Source organism: Rhamphochromis sp. 'chilingali' (genome assembly GCF_963969265.1).
Source record: "Rhamphochromis sp. 'chilingali' genome assembly, chromosome: 2".
In the NCBI taxonomy this organism is placed as follows: domain Eukaryota; kingdom Metazoa; phylum Chordata; class Actinopteri; order Cichliformes; family Cichlidae; genus Rhamphochromis; species Rhamphochromis sp. 'chilingali'.
The window spans coordinates 60,662,290-60,688,413 of NC_137930.1; the positions used below are offsets into that span (position 1 = coordinate 60,662,290).

At 39.9% G+C, this 26,124-nt stretch overlaps 1 protein-coding gene across 7 annotated transcripts in view; it reads right to left on the reverse strand.

Annotated features, from left to right (window-relative positions):
• The window catches only part of shank3a (SH3 and multiple ankyrin repeat domains 3a), a 251,799-nt gene that overhangs the window by 139,818 nt on the left and 85,857 nt on the right, over positions 1-26,124 (reverse strand). The window lies entirely within an intron of this gene.

The window sequence follows — 26,124 nt, forward strand, 5'->3', positions numbered from 1 at the left end:
TAGGAGACTGATATGTAACATATAATAAGAACATATAACATTAAATATAAGGACCTGTTTCATCACAGAGACATACATTGGATGTCCAATATCATAAGAATAAGAAAATGCCAATTCACATACAGTACTGTACAAGAATCTTAAACCAAACCTGATTTCTTTCTACTTTTCTACTTTGCTCCCAAGAAGCCAAACTTACATATATATTGCATATATATAAGAGCTGATGAGAAAAGGTATAAAAAATCTAGATTGTATCTTTAGACACTTTGTTACTAGCAGCCTATCGCAAAAAAAAAAAACCCCCACATAATTTGTTCCCACTTTCTTAGTGAAATCAAGGAAAACATAGCACAGTTTGACATAAAATAGTATTTTTGCACCAACAAGGTGAAGTCCAAAACAGCTATTAGATGAAAACTTGACAAATCTCTTCATGGTGTGCAGTTTTCCTAAAACATGCGAGGAAACTGGACAAGTGGAGGACACAAGAAGTAGCCTAAAAAACTTTCTGCAGTAAAAGAACAAAATAGTATTTCAAAGTCATGTCCTTTAAAAAGATCCAGCAATGACCTGAAACACAAGATCTCAGAGATGCCTCATCAGAAAGAGTCTCAGTGGAAACGTAGCTGTTAGGAAGCCATGTCAGGAAGGGAGTGAACCAGGGAGAAAAGGTGTGCCAAGTTACACAAGAACTGGACTAAAATTTAGTGGCATCAGGCCTTTTGGATTTGTAAATACTAATGTAAAGTTTTGAATTCATACCACCGTCAACAAATACAGAGGAGGTTAGAAGGGAGGGACAACACTGAATGTCTACAGTTATCTGTCACACATGGTGGAAGCTCTGTTATGGTTTGAAAGCTGCATTTCAGTGGTGTTGGAGATCTTGTCAAAATTGAACACAGAAAAATACCATCGGATTTGAATCCACCATACAATACCATCTGGAAAGCAATGAGGACTTTGATCCCAAACACTCAGCCAATGTAGTAAACGCATACCTGAACAGAAAAACACAACAGAGGAAGATTAGGTGTGGACTGACATCCCAAAAGCCTGGACCTAAACATTTCTGAAGTAGTGTGGGATCATCTTCAGTGAGAATGGAACAAAAGAAAGCCAACATCCAAAGAAGAGCTTTGAATGCAATTCAAGAAGCCTGGAGAACTATTCCTGAAGGCTACTCAAAAGAAACTACAGGAAAGCTTGCCTGATAGAGTTCAGGCTATGTGTGTACAGATGGCCATTGTATTGTATAAACTCAGTTTTGCCTTATGTACTGTATCTCCATATATATTTCTACCTTTCATTACATAATTGCACCCACCTCCCCATTTTCTCAACAAAATATAAAGGGTTGGCTCAAGATTTTGTGCAGTAATTTAAGTATAGTAATAGCTTCAGAATTACTTTTGAGACTTTTCTTCGAAAGGTCATCTTAACAGTCAGTGGTAGTTACCAGTAAATAAAACTAGAGAATAATAGGCAAAAGCTCTCACAGAAAGCCTTTATTTTGCTGACATCAATTTTTCAGAAACTTCTGGTGTCACGCCTGAGGTAAAAGCCAGGTTTTTTAATATAATATGCAATTCACATAGGTATGGTGGCTTTTCACAGTTATATATTACTGTTCACCCTAAGAGCCTGTGGTAGTTAAAGTAAACAAAACTAAGCAGAATTTCTTACACATAAAGTCGACATCCATTTTTCAGCAACATAATGTTGTGTCAACACGTGAATGTGCATTATTTATTATTCTAGGAAAAATGAAGCAAGGCAGTATGTAACTGCTACACCAACAGCAGCAGGAGTTCTGTTTTTAGTCATAAATGCAAGAGTTCAAAGGTTCTGATGCCTGTGGGAAAGATGTGGAAAAACAATCCACTCTGCTGATTTCTGTGCTCTGATAAGCAACCGCATATATATGCAATACATACTGTATACAGTGGAAATCTGCCTCTTAGGCATAAACTTCTCCTGTCTAAAAAAAAAAATCTCAAAAATTGTAAACGTCTGCCAACTGTTAATTAAAACTCAAATATTGGCTAGTTAACAGTATATGCAGTGCTATGCAACCAACTTCTCCAGTGTGCAAATGTGTATGGATATTGTGGCAGGTTCAAACACCTGCAGAGCCTAAGCTATAAATGGCACAGAGAGCAGAGAAAGTACCAAACCAATAAGTGATAAATCAATAATTCCTGCGTGCAATATAAACTCCAAACCTCAGCTCTAACCCATTCAGCATCACTGTATTTCTGACAGTGAGATGAAAATGTTAACAATAAAATCTTCTAACAGCAACACATCACTAACAACAACCACACGTAAGTGTCAAAATGCAGAGGCATATTAGTTAATCTCTTTAATATTCTGAGTTTGGCAAAGTAATAAATGAGTCAAAAATGAAAGTGCAAACATTACAGTAGTTGCAGAAGCAAAGACACACGGTAATGCAAAATTCAGAGATATAGGAATCCTGGTTATAAAATATTAAACAACGTGTTTAATATTACTGAGTTATACCACGTTTTTCATGCATTGCTCCAAAGTTCAACTAAATCAGCTGAATCAAAATCACACGGGCTTTGATGGGACCTTATCATTCTACAGTCTTGGCCTGCATGATGTGCTCTGTGCTCAGCTCAACCAGCAGAATTGCAGAGGATGTGCCTGAACCAGAGGTATTACTGCTACAGACCATTTAACAGTTTAAGAATTGGCTTGTCCCCAGTGTGTAAGACTTTGTAACCTTAAGAAGTAACTGAAGAAAATATTTAAAAATGGCAAATTGCTATTGATAATGCTGTTGATTATTGAATTTAAATGGTAACCCTCAGTTACGTCAAGAGAATCAGATGAGGAAAAATATTGGTTCTGTCTACCCTGAATTGATCTGTCCTACTTTATATACCAGGTGACCATATCAATGGTTTTTGAAGCCAGCAAGTCATGATATCATTTAACCAATTATTCTTAGGTTGATAATTGTTAATAGGTTATTTGGATTCCTTATTAAGATCTGTTAAATAAAGGTCTGGCTATATGAGGTCAATAAATAAAACTATTACTAAAATTTATATCCCTCTAGCTATCCAACAAGTTGTACTTTTTACTGTACCAATCAATCCAGCAATCCACAGCTAACCTGGGATTTCCAAGGAAAGAGGTCCCCTTTCAAATTCTCTACTATTTGGCTTTACTATGCGTTTTCTTCTTTCAAAACAGTCGGGATTTTACCATCAAGGTCTCTTTAGTTAATCGCTTTGGTATTGCTTTAAGGGGAATATTTGTTGGCAACTATTCATTTCATCATTAAATGTAAAGTTTAAAACAACGGTTACAGTTATTTCTGTCATGATCCTTTGGTTTTATATCCAGTGTTTTCAGTTTTAGACTCGCTCTTCTGTTTGATGTTTTCTGTTTGACTTTGTTGTTGTTTTGAGTTGAATATGATCTTTTCTTAGGTTGTGTTTTCATTTTGATTTTGTATCCATAGTTTTCTTTCTTGGTTATTCTTATGTTCTCCATGCCTAGTCGCTGTTTCTGTTATGTTTCCCATGTTTAGTTAGTTGTTGTCTTTGTCTTTACTTTGGTCTGTCAAGATCCATCTCAGTGGTTAGGCTTCCTGTTTTATTTTGATAATCTCTCATCTCATGTGCATTATATTCAGTTTTGTTTCCCCTCATGGTAGTTAATTCATTTTGTTCACCTGCACCTTGTTTTCACCAGCTGTGTGCCTGATTACCTCATGTGTATTTAAACCCTCGGTTCTCCTTAGTTTTTTGATGCATTGTACTGTTTGTCTGCATAAGCATTTTCCTTGTGTATTACCTGCTTTGGATTATTTTTGAACCCCACTTTCCTCAGTCATCTGGATTTGCTGCCTCACCTAAATAAAGGTATGTTTTTTGTTTCTTAAATCCTGTCCTGTTTTCTGCTTTTTTGGGTCCAGATTTTCCATAACCATGACAAAACAATGCAACCACACTGGACCCAGCAGGCATTGCAATAGCGCTAGGTGATGAGTTATGGGAGGAGTTCCAGAGATTTGTTAAAATTTCTAAATGAATTAGGACTCTACTGATGTTGGAGTCGAAGGCCCGTTACCACCAACCCTGGCCTCCAACCCAAGCTGCCAGAGGGTCTCTGCCTCTCCTCAGTCTCTGCCGCTGGCAACGGGGCAAACCTCGAGAAGTTCTTTGTCTCCTCCCATAACTCCACTGGCCATATGGCCAGCCTCCTGAGCCACTCCACAGGCGATGCTGGCCACATCCTGGACCGAGCTTTTGTGGCCGACTCAGTCTCCTGAACTGGTGCGTCACCCCATGGCCAGGTCATGTTGGACTCAGAGACATTGTATGTTGGTTCTGTTTCAGGCTGTAATTTATTTTTCATCAAGAGCTTGGATTACTGAGGGGTTAAGATTAATTCCTGTTGGAATTAACTGAATTTTGCAAAGAAAGGCTCACATGGCTCTTTATTTGTTTTGAACAAAACCTCTAGGATTCGCCTGAGTCTGGGCACAATTATATCACTGATCAGAAGGAACAGTATTTCCATGCTGCACACTACCCCAACACAAAGGAATGACAACAAAAGTCTTCCCTAAAAACTGAAAGAAAGAGTTGAGTTGAGTTTTCTGATGTATTAAAAGAATAATAATAATAATAATACCATTTTAGACTGTGATAGGTAGGGATGGGTACCGGTGTCCGGTGCCATGATGGCACCGGTTCTGACATAAACGGTAGTAACCAGACCGAAAAGCAACGCACATTTCGGTGCTTTATTTCGGTGCTTTTTTTTCCTGAGCTGTGATACACTTCTAGCCAATCATTTTACGTTTCCGAGGATAGTAGGCGGGGCCAGGTACGTACGTTCTGTTAGAGCAGAGCTACAGATTAAAAATGCCCAAGGCGAAGCGGTCGAAAGTCTGGCTGTACTTCACAGCAAAATATGCAAACTCAGCAGCCTGCAACAAGTGCTTTAAGCTGATACTGTGATACTGTCAAATCCGATTAAACAGCTGGCGACGCATAGCGTTTTTTTAAAAAGCCGAGAAATGCGCCGTATTTGATAGCTTGCTGCGAGACCTCACACCGTGCACGTCGGGTGGGTTGCCAGTTATCGGACCCGGAGCAACATCCCCCAAAAACCCGAAGAATAGAGTCCTGCCCCCTAGCCCTGCCAGTGTAGCAGAAATGATGATGGCAGCAGCCGTTCTTCTCTGCATGAGTAGCTTCATGTTGTTCTGTGTAATTTACGTTGAGTAGGCTAACCACGTTATTACATTAATGCAGGTAAGGTGAACTAGCAAACATCATCATAGCTACATGCGGCTGTCTTCTTGTTTGATGGCAGATACTCCCTTCACCCTGGCCAAAAAGGCTAAAATGACCAAAGAAAAAGTGGAAAACAGTTAAACATGAGAGGTTTTTGGACAAAGTTTGTGTTTTTTCCCATTGATTAAGCACTGCTTCCAGCCAAGAGTGATACCATATATGCCACATAGCTGCAGAAAAGGCACACATTGTTATCTTTTTACAAAAAAACCCAGCTGAACATGAGAGGTTTTTGGACAAAGTTTGTGTTCTCCATTCTTTAAGCACCGGTTCGAGCACCGTTTAAGCACCGGCACCGTTTCAAAAGTACCGATTTGGCACCGGTATCGGATAAAACCTAAACGATACCCATCCCTAGTGATAGGTATTCTATTATTGAACCAAATACAACCGAATATATCAGCCATAACAGCAACTTTGTTAAGGGTAAATTTAATATGCTAGAAAATCACTTTAGGGCCGCAGCTCGTATGCCAGTCTAGTATGTCAGGCTGACCTAAGTCTGCGGAGAGCTTCTAATAAAGCACAGTTCTACACACAAAGTTTGTATGAAGGCACATTGTATTATTTATCATAGAAATGCTTTTAGCAAGGAAAATGATGTGGCCAAAGCTTGCAGGCTATGATTTTGAGATGCACAATGGGAATACTGCATTACTGTCATTGATTGATTCAACAGTTTTACCAAATTTCATAGAATTAAATAAGAATCACCTAACCTTTTCTAAGCTCATCATGCCCATATGGAAAAGAAATAGTAAAAACTTCTAAAAGACTTGCATAAGATGTGGCCTACTTCATATAGTGAATCATATAAGGCTTATATGATTTACTCATGAATAGGGATGGGTACCGGAATCCGGTGCCATTATGGCACCGGTTCTGACATAAACGGTAGTAACCAGACCGAAAAGCAGCACACATTTTGGTGCTTTATTTTGGTACTTTTTTTCCTGAGATGTGATACACTTCAGATTCTAGCCAATCGTTTTACGTTTCCAAGGATAGTAGGCGGGCCCAGGTACGTACGTTCTTTTAAAGCAGCGCTACAGATTAAAAATGCCCAAGGCGAAGTGGTCAAAGTCTGGCTGTACTTCACAGCAAAAAATGCAAACTCAGCAGCCTGCAACAAGTGCTTTAAGGTGATACTGTGCAAAGGAGGTAACACCTCGAATCTGATGAAACACCTGGCGACGCATGGCGGGGGTTTTTAAAGCCGAGAAATGCAGCGTACCTACTACGGGTGTGGTGCCTGCTATCGGACCCAGAATTAGCAACCTCCCCCAAGAACCCGAAGACGAGAGTCCTGGCCCTCAGCCCTGTCAGTGTAGCAGAAATGATGACGGATGATGGTGGTAGCAGCAGCCGTTCTTCTCTGCATGAGTAGCTTAATGTTGTTCGTGTGTAATTTACATTGAGTAGGCTAACCACGTTATTACATTAATGCATGTAAGGTGAACTAGCAAACATCATCATAGTTACATGCGGCTGTCTTCTTGTTTGATGGCAGATGCTCCCTTCACCCTGGCCAAAAAGGCTAAAATGACCAAAGAAAATTGGAAAACAGTTGAACATGAGAGGTTTAGGACAAAGTTTGTGTTTTTTCCATTGTTTAAGCACTGCTTCCAGCCAAGATTGATACCATATATGCCCTATAGCTGCAGAAAAGTCTAACATTGTTATCTTTTTACAAAAACCAGCTAACCATGAGAGGTTTTTGGACAAAGTTTGCGTTCTCCATTCTTTAAGCATCGGTTTGAGCACCGTTTAAGCACCGGCACCGTTTCAAAAGTACCGGTTTGGCACCGGTATCGGATAAAACCTAAACGATACCCATCCCTACTCATGAAAGTGGCCACTTTCTCATTACTTTTATATATTGTTTTAGTAAGTATCCAAAACATACAAGTTTCATTTATATAATTTTTCAAGGGATCTTATATCTGTTTTCACTTTTGTATGCTTTTCATACAAGTTTCACACAAGACAGATACAAACTTTATAAGATTTCTATATATCTTTTCCATATGTGTGGACTGCTACTGCGGCCCATTTAAGATGCACAAATAGTAATCCACCATGCTTAACAGTTTAGTTGGTTTTGTGTGCAGTACTATTTTCATCCTTTTAGCTTTTGCACATCATCCACGTAGCCTTTTCCAATATTAAGATGGACACTTTCTGGAAACACAGTTGTATTTAAAGACATCTACTTTATCATAAGACTGCATTTCTGTCACATAAAAGCATGGTTGAGGCAAGAGCGGGTAAAAAGATGAGGTCTTGAAGGGTTTTTTTTTTTTGTTTTTTTTTTACTAGAAACAAAACAAGATGGAGTGCACACAAAATTAAATCAAATTATAGTTTGTGTTACTTTTTTGTATCGCTTTTTGACTCGAACAAAACAACATACAAAACAGAAAACGTCTGTACAACTACCCCATTGTTAAATCAAGGGAAAAAAAGCCTGGGTCTGTGGAGTTTAAAGGGCATCGACCGAAGCTCTTCAAGAGTGACTTAATATACCAACTGACATCCTTCAGAGTCTTTCAGTCATGCTGCTAAGAAATGAACTGAACAGAATCTTGAAAACTGAACCAGAACTATTGCAGGTGATGCACAAAGTGGTTAATGTAATAATATATAATGTTGCGATTACTGCAGTTTAGTTTTGTGTCCATTCAAAATCTGCTATTTAAGGTGACTATATATCTGCAATTTACGTGAAAATTTAAAAGATCAGATCCACAGTATCCATTAGTCTCATTGCCAAAAACTGGACAGATAAAGTGAATAATACTCTTGTCGTCAACAGAAGCTGATTTACTGTGGCTGACTGTAAAATGCTTTTATTTGGCCTCTGATGGACTGTATGGCTGTTGCTGAGCAAGGTTCTGGAACTGAACCCTTCTTATTGTTAGTGCTTTTATAAGCTGTGCATATGCCAACCTGAAATACCAAAATTATTCATAAATCCATTAGAAGAATTATTTTTATTATTGTGAGTGTTACGTCCCCACATAAAAGCTAGGCGATGAGGGTGGGGGACAGTAACAGTTGCATCCGGGTGAAATGAAAAGAACGCCAGGCAGAGGTATTTAACACAAAATAAATCTTTATTATAATCAAATACCTCAATAATCATATAAATGGTAACAACAAAAAGAGACAGCACTGCTGCTTTAATGATAAATCAGACAGGTCAACCCAAAGAGATAGTGACCACTTCAACAAAGGAAAACAACTATAAGGCTTCAACAGAAAAAGACAGCAACGCAGGCCAACCCAGGCAGGCCAAACAAACTAATGGAGGCTGCCATCACTTATGGGAAACCACCGCTCAGTTAAGCACTACTCACAAAGAGCCACACACAGTGGGGCTGGTCACACACAGCAGGCCGTTTCCATACCTAAACCAGTATTCACACACTGACCAGCACAGAGGACATCCACCAGAAGCCTCTCCCACCTCCACACTGCTCTTCTCCAGCTTATATCACCTCTGAGGGTAATTGGTGGTAAACGAGGGCAGATGAGCAGCAGGTGTGTCCTAAAGGAGAAGGCAGGGGCAGAGAGAGACAAGGGGAGGGGCAAGAAAGAAGGAGGAGGAGAGGGAGAAGACAACACCATGCCCACACACTCCCACAGCCTCACAGGATGTAACAGTGAGGAATGATTAAGAGAAATATTGTGTTCATTTGACATATCACAGGTTGCACAAACACACACACACGCACATGCCCGCCTATGCATAGATCATATCACCAGGTCTTAAACTATTATTACTTTTCTGTTGCCACTTAAAACAAAGGTCCCTCAAAGTTTCACAGAAATCTAGATGACAAATATCAAAGAATGAGTCCTCTTTGCTCCTCAGCTTTGAGCTGCAATGCAGTTCCAGACTGAATATCAAAATGAAACCAATGAGAGCAAAAGAAAGAACATAAGTGCAGTAGAAGGAGACAAATAGCCATTGAATTGGGAGGTAGAAAAAAACAGCAGGATAATGAAAAATGCCTCCACACAATAAGAACCATAGTGTGCAATTATTGAGAATATGCAACTCTGTGTGTGTGTGTGTGTGTGTGTGTGTGTGTGTGTGTGTGTGTGTGTGTGTGTGTGTGTGCGCGCGCGCGCGCGTGCGCATATCTGCCTAGGATTAGGTGGTAGAAAATATACATTATATATTATATTAAAGACCTCATAGTACCATATCATTCCATTAGAGCACTTTGCTCTCAGACTGCTGCCTTACTTGTAGTTCTTAGGATGTTTAAAAGTAGAATGGGAGACAGAGCTTTCAGGCCCTTCTTCGGTGGAACCAGCTGCCATTTTGGATTTGGGAGACAGACACTCTCTCTACTTAAGATGATCAAAAAGGAACTTTTTAAACCTAAAGCTTATACATAATTAGGGTTGGAGCAGGTGACCCTGAATCCACCTTTAGTTACACTACAATAGATCTAGGCTGCTGGGGGCTTCCCATTATGCACCGCATGTTTTTCTTCACTCACCTTTTTCGCTCACTATATGCTTATACACCAGTATGCATTTAATCTCTGGCTCTCTTCCACAGTGTGTTTTTATCTTATCTTCCTCCCCTCACCTCCAATCTGCCGCACCGGATGTTGCGCCGCCCCAAGTTTCTGCTGTAGGTTTCTTCCCATTTAAAGGAAGTTTTTCCTTTCCACTGTCACCAAGTCTTTTGTTTATAGGGTCTTGCTTGATTGTTGGGGTTTTACCTCTATTATCGTAAGGTCTTAAACTTTCTTTCCAGAAAACTGATTCATGATATGACAGCTAGTGACATGTCCCATGATACGGCTAAACATTTCATCTAGTAAAGTACACATTACTGGTACTGTGTTAGTATTTTGGCTCACGAACTGCTTAATTCTTCTTACATTTAACATGTTTCTAGAAAATTACTCATTTTGTGACATGGGACAGATGAGTACACTGTGGTCATAAAGGAATGGGCATAAAAAGAAAATATCCATGAAAATATCTCCCACACCAATTACAATACGGCTACCATTCTGAGCTATTGAACCAGGGCAGGATAAATCCATACTTTTATTTTGTATATGCTAGATTTTGAGCCTACTATCTGAGTGCCGCAACAGAAACAGAGCTTCATCAGAGCAGATAATAATTTTGCAGTCTTTTCCTGTCTGATTTTGGTGAGCTCATGCAAACTGTAGCCTAAGTTTCTTGTTCTTTACTGACAAGAGTTGCACCTGGTGTGGTCTTCTGCTGCCATAGACCATCGGCTTCAAGGCTTGATGTACTGTGCATTTAGAAATGCTCATTTGCATACCTCGGTTTGACCAAATGGTTATTTGAGTTGCCGTTGTCTTGCTATAAACTCAAAGCAGTCTGGTCATTTTCCTCTGACCTCTGGCATCAACAAAGCATTTGTACCTAGAGAACTGCCGCTCACCAAATATTTTCTCTTTTCTGACCATTCTCTGTTAACCTTACAGAAGGTTGTGTGGGGAAAACCCCAAAAGATCAGCATTTACTGCAATACTCAAACCACTCTGTCAGCAGTTATACAGGGGCAGTAATAACTTAGAAACACCTCTGCACAGGAATTCAAGATGCTGAAACACCCATTAGGCAGATTCTGAAGTGGATTGGAGCAATGTGAGCCACTACTAGTTTGTCATTCTCATACTCTTGACATCTTATCTTCGTCTTGATATGTGACTGTTGCCAGCTGTTGCTCCTGCTGTCCATTGTCATCATATAGTATAAAATGTGTTTTAAAAGACAAAACTAAATAAACGCTCAGCATGACTAAAAGAAGTCATGCAGATTGAATACCCAGCTGCTGACTGTTTCTAAACGGAGGGGAACTGGGGAATGATCCATAAGAAGCAGAAAAAGACAGAATGTATAATTGGTGAACTATGAATGAACTGTTTATTCCCAAAGTGTAATATATATATTATACTTGATCATTTGAAGCCTCTTTACGGCTAAATCATCAAGAATATACTAGGAAAAACTTTGAAAAGCCCTGTGTTACATTCATACACTTGGGCAAGAATGTGACAGTCTGCCTCCATCAATACCTATCTTCTGCTGCCAAATGCCTTGCACATTGCATTTAGACCAAGTTGTTTTCGACAACCCTCTCACAGTATATCTTTTGGTATTCAGAGTATTGCTGGCAATGGTTTTAACATAGGCATACTTAACAACAATTGAACATATTGACATTCAGTGTGATTGGTGCAATGGGGTTAGCAATTATTTGCCCGTTGGGTTTTGGAAAGACAGATGTTTAATTCATTAAGAAGAAAATAGCAAGGTCATTGGTAATGGTTCAGCATCAGATCTCCTTTCACATTATTCATGCAACAAATTATTTTCAGTGATTAAGCTAATCAGTCAGTTATATTTTTAATTAATTCTATGAAATTTCAACAGTGAGAGAATGCTGTACTATTCATGATTAGGAAAACTTAAGCTGTTCAAAAGACTCCAATAGGAAGTAGAAACCCACACAAAAGCACCAAATAATGCAATTTAAGAATGTAAAGGCTAGAAACGTATAACGCTATCACCATTTTTGCGTGAAGCACGACTCAAACGAGAATGAGCGAGGATCAGGAGCTCTTATGATTCCTCCCCAGCCTGAGGAAATTTCATTTTTTCACTTCACTGCTGAAGGTTCCTGTATGGCAACAGCAAACACTGACAATACGCCAAGCTTACTTATATAAAATTATCTAACATACATCTGATTACCAAAAGTGCAGAAACAAATCATCCGAATGGGCATGCATCTAGTTTTATTATCTGGTTTAGCCCAAAGAAACTTTACTTATGATATGAGTTTGCTAAGGGTGACCATGCCAAATGTACTTTCCATGCTGATTTTGCACTCTGGTGCTTAACTACATCACATTCCTTCATGATGGAGACAGTGGTAGAGTGCAAGTCCTCAAAGCCCAACTATAAGCCCCAACTATAAGTCCCTACAAGGCCAAAAATCAATATTGGATGCCTTCAGTGATGATCTCCAGGCCCTCAGGCAGCACTATACTAAAAACGGGTTTGATTCTGATATTGGTGGTGCCAATGGACCTGGCAGCTTGCACATCTGGAAAGGCATCATAATTGCTAAAAGATATACAGGTTTTTAAGCAACATATCCTACCATCTAGATGATTTTTTTTTTTTCAGGAAATTCCTAAATACCATCATAAAAGTACACCAAAGAATTTCTTTGAGCAGCTAGATTCCTATATTAGACAAGAATGGGAAAACCTTCCTCCCCCAGAAGTCCAGCAGCTGGTCTCCTGGCATAGTATACAGAAAAATCTGTGCCAGATATGGCCTGGAAGTCCCGAGGTCAAAATGGGAGACGCCCAGGGCTCAGAGAAGAGCTCGAGAAGATGTGGAGGGTGAAGGTAACAGTGGTCCCTTTGGTAATCGGAGCACTAGGTGCAGTGACTCCCAGGCTAGGCAAGCGGCTCCAGCAGATCCCAGGAACTACATATGAGATATCTGTCCAGAAAAGCTCAGTCCTAGGAAAAGCTAACATACCGTGCAGGAGCCTCAAGCTCCCAGGCCTGTGGTAGAGGACCCAAGCTTGAAGGATAGACCGCCCGCAGGGGTGAGAGGGGATTTCAATATATATGTATATATATTCCCAATACATCAAAATAGAATGTGATCTGTTTAGTTCATGGTGCCAGTGACAAACCAGTCTGGTGTAAAGTGCAAACTCTGATACCATCAGTCAGTGTGTCATGTTGTATGGTTTCGAAATACCGGTGGAAACATGAGCCAGTTTGCTAGATAACAAGGTGCCAAGAATCCTGAACAAGTTCAAGAAGGAGAAATAAACTATTAAAAAAGGGGTCAAAGTGATGAGTCATATGTGCTGTCTCTATGGCCTGGTCTGTTTATCTATGTGCCGCCATGTCAAACTCATTCACAATCTGGATGAGATCAGACACACTGGGATATATCATTCTTCTATTTAATCTCCTTCCTGTCTTCACACCCTTTTAACTAAGGCCTTGATCTTTTGTCTGTCTAAATTAGAGATATTAAGTGAAAAATTATGGGAAAAGAGAAGATAGGCCTGAAGGAAGAGATGAGACACAAACTGTAGGTCACATTTTGTGGGCTATGAAGGGGCAACGAACAAAGGATGCATGAAGGAAGACAAAAAAAGGCAGCATGGTTTCAATTAATCACTGTTTTATTATGGCCTAAAGCTAGACGTGGCACACTGCGTCTTAAGATGTTGAATCTAAATAGGTTACGAGTTATCTAAGAAATAATGCTAAATATAATATAGCAAATTGTTTTAGAATAAAGTGTGGGAAACACTTGTATATGCCACAGAAATCTGGCAAAATGCATTACATGCTTAACAACATTCAGAAAAGGGCATATAGGTTGAGCCCATTTGGACTCAAGTTCAGGTACAGTAAGTGCAAACAGGTTGAGTAAGTGTCAGTAAGCACAAGCACACCTTGCATCTTTCAGTATCTGAATTCAAAGTCCAAAAGTGTCTTACTAATTAAGATGTATTGTTTGTGTGTGTTTTTTGAGATTATGTAAGGGAGGATGATGCATGCAGTAGGCCATGACTGTAGTATCTCTAAAGGAACAGATGGCATCCAGTCTGAATAGAAAGAGACAAGTCATTGTCGTTGCCTTTTAGCACAAAGTGATGCATCGACATAGAAGAGAAAGATGCAGTTGTGTAGTTGTGAAGTGAAGGGAAAGAAAAAGGAGTGCAGAGATGATGGAGTGTAATGACTCTCACACAGCCCTGTCTCCATCTCCCAAGACCTCTGGCTGTCGCTGCCCAGATGACATATGCACTAATTAACGCTGCTGAGCCTCCTACTGGACGCAGGGAGAGCTACGGGTCCTGTCCAGTATCCTAAAGGTTTAGTGTAAAACAGCGCAACTAACATGTGTTTGTTCCATTATAAACAAGATGATATATGGAATCGGTTTAATACGTGAGTTCAGTCACCAGATACTACTGTGTGGTACTTATGTTTACTTGTATGCTTGCAATCAACTACATGCAAGCTTAGGTTTTTGGGATACACTAAATGACCAGCCTCTGACTGACTATTATACCTCAAAGTCACCCTGTAGATCTGTTAGCCAGGTTCTCCATCATCTCTGTATAATAGTGTATAATAACTGCATAATGTTTCTCTTGGAAATGAGATTTAAATCTCCACGAGACTTTTCATCTGGATAAATAAAAGATAATAAACATTCATAATGTGCATCTCCACCTGTTCCCCAAGTTCATTTTGAACCCTAAATAGGAAAAGCAATTGTATAGGAATTTCTTTTACTTATGTATTAATCACATTATTTTATTGTATAATGCCTTGGTGCCACTAGGTTTTTAAGCATGTTTCACACTCATACTATAAGACAAATGGTAGCGGTCTAGTAAGGAAGTTGGGGGAAGCAGACAACTCCACAGGAAGAGCCTTTTGTCTCTTGGAGGACTCTGGGAGGTGAACCTTAAGGTGTGAAACAGCTGTGTACTGCCTTTTGTTCCTGGAGAAGGTATTATGGTATGTTAGAGTCAGAGAGACTCTGCTGACCGTCTGCCCCGCGGTCATGTAGGCTCTCCACAAGCTCGGTTGTCTGTTCTTTGTGTGTTTTGATTAAAGAATGTTAGCTACCGCTCACCGCTCGTCTGCAGGCTTTATTTAAATGGAAAACTTCCACAAAATAATATATGTTGCTAAGCAATAAATCCTACCAATATCACTAATAACCACTTTAAAAGCTAACTGGTTATGTTTATAGTGCTTAACAAATTTATTAGACAATCTGCTACAATAACAAGAAAATTCTCAATAATTTGGAAATCTGTCAAGATGAAGAATTACTAAATTCAGTGAATTTAATTCAAGATTATTCTCTGAGAAGTCAAAAATGATTCAAGCATGGGAGGCATTTAACTGTGGGGTTCACTGTGTGTAAGTTATAGTGTGCACTGAAATGTAAACCCAGGTGTCATGGACCTAGAACAAGTTAACCAATGAAATCAAAAGGCCTGTGTATCTGTACATCTAGGCTTTTGCTAAACTGTATTGAATGAATTTGCACATTCTCAAATTGCTTCTACTTAAAAAACCCAAAACAGTAGCTTTCAATGATGTAAAAACTTGTGACAAGTTAAGTTGTAAAATTATAGAGGAAAGCTGTTAAAAACTTACACGTATTACATTCAAGCCAATACTGGAGACCTTTGAAAGTTGTATCATCGTAGTGCACAAACAATAAAGAACAGAACTATAATCATTACAAACAATCAACACTAAAGGTACCCGTCAGCTGCATTTTGAAATAGTTTCATATAATTTAGTGCTGTGACTTGGCTCTTTTTAACAGGTGAAATGCTGTATTATTAACAATTCATTTTCTTTATCACTTGACTAATTACAGAGTCAGCTGAAATTAACTATAAATTAATTTAGTTAGTTTAATAGGCTCGCACTGGAACGGTTCGCAGCCGAGTGTGAAGCAGCGGGAATGAGGATCAGCACCTCCAAATCTGAGGCCATGGTTCTCAGCCGGAAAAGGGTGGAGTGCCCACTCCGGGTCGGGGATGAGTTCCTGCCCCAAGTGGAGGAGTTCAAGTATCTCGGGGTCTTGTTCGCGAGTGATGGGAGAAGGGAGCCGGAGATCGACAGACGGATTGGGGCTGCAGCTGCAGTAATGCGGACGCTGCACCGGTCCGTCGTGGTGAAGAGGGAGCTGAGTGTAAAAGCGAAGCTCTCAATTTACCGGTCGATCTACGTCCCTACCCTCACCTATGGCCACGAGCTGTGGGTAGTGACCGAAAGAACGAGATCGCGGATACAAGCGGCAGAAATGAGCTTCCTCCGAAGGGTGGCTGGCCTCTCCCTTAGAGATAGGGTGAGAAGTTCGGCCATCCGGGAGGGGCTCAGAGTAGAGCAGCTGCTGCTCCACATCGAAAGGAGCCAGCTGAGGTGGTTCGGGCATCTGACAAGGATTCCTCCTGGGCGCCTCCTGGAGGTGTTCCGGGCATGTCCCACCGGGAGGAGGCCCCGGGGCAGACCCAGGACACGCTGGAGAGATTATATCTCTCGGCTGGCCTGGGAACGCCTTGGTATTCCCCCGGATAAGCTGGAGGAGGTGGCTGGGGAGAGGGAGGTCTGGGCCTCTTTGCTTAGGCCTGCTGCCCCCGCGACCTGGCCTCGGATAAAGCGGATGAAGATGGATGGATGGATAGTTTAATAGGTAAAAATTAACTTCCTCAAACCCGAGGTTATTTGAGTAGAAATTGGTTGCAGTTTTGGAGAGTGAACTTAAAACAAAATTAAAATAATGTCAGAAATTTTGTTAGCTATTTCTGGGTCTTTGGAGACGTGTTTTACACAAGTCCTTTTCCTTCTGTTTAGCCATGTTAACTGACAATCCTTCACATTGCTTTTTACATCGCACCAAAAATGTAATTTTCTTTAAAATTATTCTCGTATTAACAAAAGCATGACCCTCTAACCGATACTTATCTAAAACTAATTCGATGTTTTTTTCCAGAAAAGTCTGTTCTTTTCGCCTTTCTCCAAAACATAGCGTTAGAATAGAGTTAGGGTCTACACTAATGATGACTTAGACCTCACAGGGTTACGTGAACCTGGTCCCAGTACAGTCCCTTATAAGAGGATTGTCTATTTCCAAACACCTTTTTTTTTGGTTTTATCACTAAAATGGGATAAGGTATTTTGGCGATAACAAACAGCAGTCACCTTTTTTCTCTCACTCTTCCATCTCTGCTTGTAACAAGTCAACCATGAAACATTGATGCTACAAGTGAACACGGCACGAGGCCACATCTGGCTCCTCTAAAACTAATATAAACACAAAATAACTCAATTTGTGTCTATCATAACAAGCATCCATACACATAAAATGAGACAGCCTGACTCCTTTTGATAATTACATGCTACATGTGACCGCAAGATTTTCAGTTCGATTTTGAGTATCATTATCTAATAAACACGCTTATTTTAATCTTAAGATTTACAGGCCATAGGAAACAGACTACCATTTTAAACTACCTCACTAAATCCCATAGCGTAAAGTAGAGACACCATCTAAGGGTTTACATCTGAACTACCACCACGTTACACTCCTGAGATGAAGGGGGGGGGGGGGGGATTGATTCAATTAACTCGGATTAATGGGCTACCATCAAGATTCAGACACCTTGGGAGACATTGCATTAACACACACGTGCTGCAGACTCTGTTCACAAGGAAAATGCTGAGGCTGGACCATCCCTAATTATGGACAATGGTGCGTGATTCAGGCTGTCGATTTGATACGAGTACTTGAGTTTAATTTGTGTTGAAGTGGTGATGCTGTCAAGGAAAGTAGAACAGAAAAGGATAGGTGTGTGCTCGTAATTTGTCCTAAGTGCCACATTACCAGTTTTACACGAATCTTAATGACAAAAGGGGTTTTAATGTCTACTTCCTGTTCATAATTGTTATCTACAAAGATAGCAAACTTTATTTTAACTTCAAAAAGTTGATCATGCATGGAGGTTTTTTCACAGACAACAGAGATCAATTAATTGGTAAAAATATTTATTTCTGTCTGCTGATCTCTTTCTGTGAGCTAATGATGTATATAATTATACTGACACTATCCACTCCAGAGCAAGACATACACAGATCTGCAGAAAAATGTTAGGCACTAAAAGCAAGGTAAGCTTACTCTAAAGATAATTTCATGAATAGATTACTAAGTCACACTCTCCTCTTTGCTCCCTAAAACAGATAACAAACTGCAAACAGAACAAAATCAATCAAATTAATCTTCTTTATGACCGACCTTTACATTTAAAACAGCCCCAGTTCTCCGAGGCAAGTGCTTAACAATAACGAGATCTCCAAAAATCTTGGTGATCTCACTACAGTTCTTCTGTAAGCTGAGGCTGCCTCAATTACTTATCTCTTTTTTAACATAATTGCAGACTGTACTGATTATATTGTTATCAGGAGAAGAAGAGAGGTGCTAAATGATCAAGTGAGGAAAAGAGAGGAAGAACAGAGTGTAAGAGTACTAGTGTAAAGGACGGACTGTGTCAATGCCTATAAGAGCGTAGAAAGAGGAAGACAGGAATTGTAATGGCGAGTGCACGAGCAAGAGAAAGATAGATGTGTAGTTCTAGCAACTTAAAATCGAGTAGCTTTAAGATGAAACTCGGAGCTACCCTACTTTTTTTTTTTTATCTGCAAGGAACCCTGGACCTGAATTTCTAAAGAGATAGCAGGCTGTAATCTCCAGTCAGCGGTCACTGCAGAGCCATCTTTGTAGTAAACCCCTATGAAGTTCAGGTGGTAAATATGATAGATTTTTATATGAGGAGGAATCATTATAACCCGTATTCTTGATACTAGGGCTGCCACAAACGATTATTTTGATAGTTGACTAGTCACCGATTATTTTTGCGATTAGTCGACTAATCAGATCATCATCCATTGAACGTAAAACGTACAGCTTATTGCACCAGCAGCATCTGCTCTTATATAACTATCATTAGCTTTTAGCTTTAAGTGTTTAAGGTCTGTGCTACCTAAATATAAAGACAAGATGATAGTTTATTAAATTTTAATGAAGTTTGCAGATTGTTTTGGTGAAGTTTAATAAACTCCTTGCTATCTAAAATATAACAGGACACCGGAGTAAATTCTCAAGCATCTCACACTTCTGATAATCAGCTGTCTGCTTGACATTTATTCAGCTGTGTAAAAACTATAACTTTAATCTCAGCCAAACCGATTTACTCAGGAACAAATAAAATACTGAAAAAAGCCAAACAATAACATTTCAAGTTATCTAAGTGACTTGTATATCATGTTTAACCTGAGTAGCGAAAGACGGTGGTGGGTTTGAAAACGATCTGCCGGGAGTCCGGTGTTCTCACGGCTCTAGTGAGCCTCGCCCCCGGCTAGCTATCGAGCTAGTGGGTAACAGACGTCTCCGAAAACGTCGGAGCGCTTTTGAAAATATGCGGTGTCTTGATAAACTGAGCAGATATTTGAGGTTTACACAGCTACATTCTCGCCTGAAAATATGTTAAACGTTTATTTTGTGACCCAGAAAGAATAAGAGTAATATTAAAACTAACTAGCTGCCGCCATTGTTGGAAACTGAGCTGGGCTGCGCTATGAATTCTGGGATACAGCTTCTTCTTCTTCGGGGTTTAACGGCAGCTGGCATCCTTGTACATGCAGTGCTGCCATCTTCTGTTTCAGTCCGTTTTTACACTCTTAAATCCTGCTATTATTCCTGCGTCTTTGGGATCTTACAAAGCTTCAAACGACGCGTCGATTATTAAATTCGTCGTCGACGATTTTGATAGTCGACGTAATCGTGACTAGTCGACTAATCGTGGCAGCCCTACTTGCTACACACAGAAACATAACTGCACATGGAAATAAACTACTGGAACTGCATTATTTAAGACTTAAAGCACCAAAAGAAACTTGTCAGGGAGTGGGAGAGCCTCAATACTCACTCAGATCACTCATGATCTACAGTACAGTACAGTGCACCACCTCAAACACACACTAAAAGGTGTTGCTGCAGAGATATTCTTCAGCAGCTTCCTCTGCTTCTTCTTACACCAAACTTTGTGTCTCCCTCGGCCTCTCTAAAACACACGGTGCATTTTAAATGAACAATCTATTTATCTGCATCCTCCGTGGAAGCACGAGCGCAATACAGAGGGCTATCCTGCATCTTAACAATCACATCAGGCAGGTGCAGCACGACGCTGTCTGCAGTCAGTAAACAGTGTGAGCTTACATAATACATTTTACACAGTTTTTTAAGAGAGGAAACAATTTGGTTTCAAGGGACAGATTTATCCTGCCTATTGGCCTGTCTGTGTTCGCTCTAGTGTCTCTTTTCTTAAATTTGCATAACATCAGCCAGTTACTTTTCGGGGTGTGCCAAAGAGCAGTGCACCCCAGCTGGTTGCCAAGGAAACTTGCTGAAATTTACCAGCCTCTCTGATTAAAGCTATTTAAGCAAATTTCTTCAACTAACCTTCCTGAGTAAGACATGCATCTAGCCAAATGTGTAGCAATGCCACAGATCCTTTGATTGAAAATACTTTTTCTATTTATGAATAAGTTCAAAACTATGTCCCCGAAGCAAGAATACAATTCAGCAGACTTCTTTAAACTCAACCTCCTATCAACTGACAATATGAGATGTTGTCCCAGACCTGCCTGTCTGTCCACTGTTGCTATAGCCCACAGTCACTCTTTAGTGATGGAGTCTGTCAAAGTTTAAGGCCCCTTTGTGGTATTGCCAGACCTTTTTGTGAAATTGCTGTAGACATGCCTGAACTCATGTCATGATACAGGTACATCACCTGTCAATAACCCTTCTCTGCTTTTCATCAAATTTAATCTTTTTCATGTCACTGTGGTGATGTTAGATTTTAGACAGCTGGATCGCTTCTTACAGATTTTTTTAAGAGTGTGGTCTCAAGGATGTGTCAGGGAGTGACAAGTTTTCAAGTATCAGCTTAAAAGATGCATATTTCCAGGTGTGAATATCATCCTATTCAAAGCAATTTCCTAACTTCTGCATGTGTTCCAATGCGAGTGCGCATGTTTGGGCACTCTCTTGCCTAATAAAATGCGGAAAAAAGGGCATGCGCGCTTTACTTAATCTGCATAATGTAACCTGATCAATGTAAATAGCTGACCTGACTGGATACCTCCCTGGACTTTTTAGGGGGAGGTAACAATGTTTAAAACGATAACAATAATATTTATATTTATAACAAGGTGCAATAATAATTAATGTGCAATAATAACAGTGTGCAATACACATACACTTATTCTTCTTTTTTATACTAAGTTAATATACTGTGTTGTGTTGTTTGTTACGTTGTGATGTGTCATATCGTGTCGTGTTGTGTTATATGTAGTGCCGACGTAGGACAGTTTTTCCAATTTCATTGTACTACTGTACTATGTATGACTGTGCAATGACAATAAAGAGTTATCTTATCTTATCTTATCTTATAAGTGACTGAAATGAGATCTAAAATCACATTATCTGTTCCTAATAAAAAAACTAATGTTTTCATTGTGGGCCTTCACTTCTCCCTGGAGGATGAATAACGTTCTCAGCTTTATGTCTCGCTTTTTGAGATGCCTGCTGGGCTTGAATGAAACTGACATCATCCTTCGAGTGCCTCTTTACCAAGAGTCACAGCACAAAGAGGTATGACAGCAGAAAGATGCCAGTCACAGCCCAGGGTCTTCAGACATTCCGGTAAATTCTTGGAGAAATATCAGCATAATATCCACTGTGTTTCTTGCTTTATAAAAACAATCAGTACAGTGGCACACAATGCAAGTGTGCGTCCCAGGTCACACTGCTTCCTGTATGCCTTCCCTGTTGTCATTCCACAAACGACAACCCTTCACTTTATCAGCTTACCTGCATGCAGAATCTCGGATACTTTTATCGCTACTGATTTCACTCTTTGCCAGGTTGCTGAGACTTGGATGTGTCTGCAGTACAAAGAAAACAACTCCTAAATGGAAAAAGTGGATGACCACACCATGAAGCCACACATCTAAGTCTAGCCCAAGCTGTGCAGTTGAGTCAGTCACAGACCACACTGGTATTTTTTTTCTGGTAATAAAGTCAAGTAGAATTAAAAAATGCAGCAGCATAAATGGAGATAAAATGCATTTAGGTGGGTTACTGCTTAGAGCGACCCTTCAACTTGTTACTTCTAAAAATCTAAAAACACAGTATAAACAGTTAATGATTATGGATGTAACTTTTAAATCCCTGGATTCATCTCCTGTCCTTTAGGCAAGTTACAATTTCTCTAATTTGCTGAAAGAATAACCTTATCATTTTAGTCTTTATTAACTGGTGAGTAGATATCATTTTCATGTCCTATACTTGCATAAAACTATTAGTAACAGCTCTTAAAATAAATATTTTATTATATTTGTCCATCTAAATTTTATCATTGAGGCTAAATAAATCCAAAGGGTCACGTCTTCAGAACAGATTCAACAAAAACCTCAATATTGCAACCTTCATAAAGATACGACTAAAACCATGTATGCCAGCTGGGAATAGTCAGGTTATCTTATGACCAAACATTTTGGCAGTTGCAGTAAATTCAGATCACTGCATCACACAAACCTCAGTGTTGTTGATCTACACTGACATGTTCTCTCATGCAGCACAAAGTCATGGCACTTACATACATATAGCCAGAATTACCCAGTTACTGAGCATACGAACACACACAACATGATATGAGTTCACACATTAGTAGTTTAAGGGTGAGACAGAGACGTACTTTAATTAGGGACTCTAAGGAGAACACAGAAGAAGCGTGAGAAATTATTAGCACTAAGCTAAAAGCTAAAACTGGGGGTCAAGGCACATGTCAGGTTGCGCACTTATTTATTTTATTATAAAATATAAAAATAACTGGGTACTCACAAAACTAGCTAAAATAGGATACATTGTCTTTAGTTTTGTTCATATTAGTCAAATTTGTTATTGCACGACACTTTCTTTCACATCTTTGTGTCTTCACTTGGGAGTTCACACACAGACAACTGCACTTAAAAAGTGCTGTATTTATACACACCAGCACGCCCGTCCAACTGCTTTTTAACACAAATATCTAATCAACCAATCACATGGCAGCACCTCTGTGTATTTTGACAGGTAGACATGGTTAAGATGACCTGCTAAAGTTCAAACCGAGCATTAGAATGGGGAAGAAAGGCAATTTAAGTGCTGGTTGCCAGATGGACTGGTCTAAGTACTTCAGAAATTACCGATCTCTTGGGATTTTCCCATGAAACCATCTCTAGGGTTTATGTAGAATGGTTTAAAAAAGAAAAATAGGCAGTGCTGTGCAGTTCTCTGAATGTAAATACTCTGTTGATGTCAGAGCTCAGAGGACAATTTTAAAAAAAGCTTTGAGCTAACATAACAGCAATCCAAACTCATATCACAACTTCTAAAACAAAGGTATGCAGACAAGCATCTCTGAATGAACAACACTTCAAAACTTGAAGCAGATGAAGCACAGCAGCATAAGTTCAAGCCATTCATGTCAACTAAAAGCAGTAAACCGAAGCTATAAATCATACAGGCTTGCAAAAGTTGGACAATAATTTAATTCAGTGCAGTTCAATTTTATTTATATAGCACAAATCACAGTCACCTCAAGACAATTTATACTAAACAAGGTAAAGACCCTTCAATTTTCAATAATAAAATAGAAGATCTAAAATATGTTCCCTGGACTGATAACTCTCAATTTCTGCTGAAAATATGCCTTGTATCAAAGGCTGAGGTTGTTGGTGATGTAATGGTGTGGGAGATCACTTTTATGGCACACTTTGGGCTCCTTAGCATAAAATGAGCATCATTCCAACGCCGCTGCCTACCTGAGCGTTATTACTGGCCATGTCGATCCCTTTATGACCACACTGTACTCATCTTTGGATGGCTGCTTCCAGCAGGATAATGTTCCATGTCACAAAGCTCAGCTCAGCTCAAACTGGTGTCTTGAACATGACAATGAGTTTACTTAAATAGCCTCCACAGTCACCAGATCTAAACCAGGGATGTACCTACAAATCTTTGCCAACTGTGAAATGGTATCATAATGGTTTATTATTGCAGTACGTTTTCCGAACTTGTTAAAAAATGCCACTGACAAGTATATTCCATGTTATAAGAACTCTTTAGAATCTTCTACTTCCCATCTGTCTCATTCAGACACCATGTTCTTTATGCATGCATAATTGGACAAGGACACACACCAGCACACGCAACAAATATCGATTAAAGTCCTCTTTTCCATTACTGTTGACAGGCGAGACTGATATGCCAACAAGATTTACAGTTAACGCCAGTCATCACTGAGATATGAACACTCCAATAAGACACAGACTCAGAACTGCATAGTCAAGTCAAGTCAAGTCAAGTTTATTTATAGAGCACATTTAAAAACAACCAAGGCTGACCAAAGTGCTGTACAGTAAATACAGATAAAAATACAATAGAACACAATTTCGTAATAACACCTCGCTGATAAAAATAAAATAAAAATATATAAAACAAATAAATTAAACCTTTCTAAAAGCCAATGAAAAGAGGTGAGTTTTAAGAGCGGTTTTAAAAGTTTCTAGGCTTTTGGAGAGTCTGACGTGAGGAGGTAAACTGTTCCACAGTCTGGGTGCAGCCACAGCAAACGCCCTCTCTCCCTTTGTCTTTAATTTATACCTGGGAACATCTAAAAGCATCAGGTCGGCTGACCTCAAAGATCTCCTGGGGCGATAAGTACTAAGGAGTTCTGACAGGTAAGAAGGTGCAGTGCCATTTAAAACCTTAAAAGCCAGCAATAAGATTTTAAAATCAATCCTAAAGGCAACTGGGAGCCAGTGGAGAGAGCAGAGAACCGGAGTGATGTGGTCTCTTTTTTTTGAACCGGTCAACAGGCGAGCGGCAGCGTTCTGCACCAGTTGAAGGCGATGTAGACAGGAACGATCTAGGCCAGCATAGAGGGAATTGCAGTAGTCTAGCCGTGAAGTAATAAAAGCATGGACCACTCTTTCTAGATCGTTCCTGCAAAGGTAAGACTTGACTTTGGCTAAAATCCGCAAATGATAAAAAGATCCCTTAACTACAGAGCTGATTTGTTTATCAAGTTTAAAAGCATTGTCAAAAATAACACCAAGACTCTTAATGGAAGAAGTGCAATCGGAGGTTAGGGGTCCCAAAAAGTCAAGAGAGAAGTTGGGATCTTTAGGAAGCCCAAACACAATGACTTCAGTTTTGCTTTCATTAAGGTGTAAGAAGTTAAGAGTCATCCAAGTCTTAATGTCAGACAAGCAGGAGAGTAGCGGCTGCAAAGAAACATTGCAGTTCAACCTCAGAGGGAGGTAGATCTGAATATCATCGGCAAAGATGTGGAAGGACACATTATGTTTACGGAGCACATCGCCCAGAGGGAGCAAGTACAGAATAAACAACAGGGGGCCTAGTATGGACCCCTGAGGTACGCCACAGGTTAAAGGAGCTCTGGGAGATGACAGTTCACCAAGGTGAACAGAAAAACTCCTATTATTCAAATAGGACTGGAAAAACTTTAAGACAGTGCCCTTTAAACCGACACAATGTTGAAGGCGGGATAGCAGTATGTTGTGATCAACAGTGTCGAAGGCTGCTGTCAGGTCCAGGGTTACTAAGACAGCAGCACAACCAGAGTCAACAGTTAAAAGCAAATCATTAAAAACTCTCAGAAGGGCGGTTTCTGTGCTATGCCGAGCTCTAAAACCAGACTGGAACTTCTCATAGAGATTGTTATTGTCAAGAAATAGCTGGAGCTGCGTGAGGGCGGCTCGTTCCAGTACTTTAGACAGAAAAGGGAGGTTGGAAATGGGCCTATAGTTAGAGAGTAGGGATGGATCTAGATTAGGCTTTTTAAGGAGAGGTTGAACAACAGCGTGCTTGAAGGGTGTTGGAAAACAACCAGAACTGAGGCAGGCATTGATCAGGACCAGAAGGAAAGGTCAGACTGAGTCCAGAACCTGCTTCAGAAGCCGAGAGGGGATAGCATCGGTGGAACAGTTGGTAGTCTTAACCTTGCAGACTATTTCATGCAGCTGAGAGAGAGAGATTGGTTCGAACTGATTAAAGGCAGAATGGCACA